The sequence below is a fragment of the Colossoma macropomum genome, unplaced genomic scaffold (genome assembly GCF_904425465.1).
Source record: "Colossoma macropomum unplaced genomic scaffold, Colossoma_macropomum, whole genome shotgun sequence".
NCBI classification, from domain to species: domain Eukaryota; kingdom Metazoa; phylum Chordata; class Actinopteri; order Characiformes; family Serrasalmidae; genus Colossoma; species Colossoma macropomum.
In genome coordinates this window covers 5,073,096-5,074,285 of record NW_023494790.1, presented here as the reverse complement: position 1 = coordinate 5,074,285, position 1,190 = coordinate 5,073,096, and the positions used below count along the sequence as shown (strand labels likewise).

Here is a 1,190-nt window from a genome sequence, read left to right as displayed (position 1 = left end):
GAATTGATGCTGCATTGAAAAACACATTGTGTTATGCAAATGTTGCAACTATGGCCACTAAGATGACCATTCTATGTGTTTTGTTTTTTTGAAGAAGTTCAGAGCCTGAAGAAATGGGTTTAAATATGTGCTGATATTTAATACATTTTCTAATGTTCTGAATTGTCGCATACACCAAGCTGCAGCAGCCACATTTATGTGCATTTATGTGTTCTGTTTGTCCTCTTAGAGCCCGGATAGCTCAGTCGGTAGAGCATCAGACTTTTAATCTGAGGGTCCAGGGTTCAAGTCCCTGTTCGAGCGAGCGAGTTGTTTACCTATCCAAAGACAATACTCTCCCCCTGCGCTTCCACTTAACTTCCTGTACCTTGCACTTTACTAAATACTCTGCCACCTACTGTACCATCTTCTACCTCCACACCTAGTGTGATTACTTGCACATCTACATAGCATTGTAATATCCATTACTATATATAGTATATAGTTGATTACACTCACTCTACATTCCCAGTGCAATATTATATGTCTCGGTGCAATATTATTATTTTTAAGTTATTGTGTAAGATTATATGTATATATTTTAGTTAAATTGGTTTTATCTATTCTTCTATCCTATCTATAGTTTTGTTTATCTATGTGTAAATACTGTTCTCTGCATAATTTGTGGAACTCGCACTCAAGTTTTTCACTCACCTGTGTCCCTGTACTCTTGTGATGTGACAATAAATCTGATTTGATTTGATTTGATTTGATTTGATTTGATATAGAGGACTTTATTAGATTCTATAGTGTGCGCTGCCTTTGTAATACAGTGGGGTTCTCCATGCGTCACTGCTGGTTGGGTAACACCGTTGACGCACCTATCAAATGAGAGAAAATGTACCAAAACCTCATTGCACACCATTTTGCACCATTTCAGTGAAACATGTCATTTAAACTGAAAAACAGCACACAACGGTTTAAGATCGAACGTGCCTCGGGTCGTAACACGGACCCATGTGCGTCTTGTAGTTTTCATTCTACGCCTTTAGTCCACTTAACTATATTTACTCCGAAGCTCAACTGAGCTGATGTATACTGAATATGTTGTATATACTGATCCTAATACAACACGCACAGTGACACACAGTGACATCGGAATTATATCAGTATTGGCAGATCATTGCCTAAAAATTTACCAGGAATGAAAG

The 1,190-nt window shown here is 37.7% G+C and overlaps 1 non-coding gene across 1 annotated transcript; it reads left to right on the top strand.

Annotated features, from left to right (window-relative positions):
- Positions 1-230: 230 nt before the first annotated feature.
- On the top strand, positions 231-303 carry trnak-uuu. The gene has a single exon. It is a non-coding gene; the product is annotated as a tRNA-Lys (tRNA).
- Positions 304-1,190: the final 887 nt, after the last annotated feature.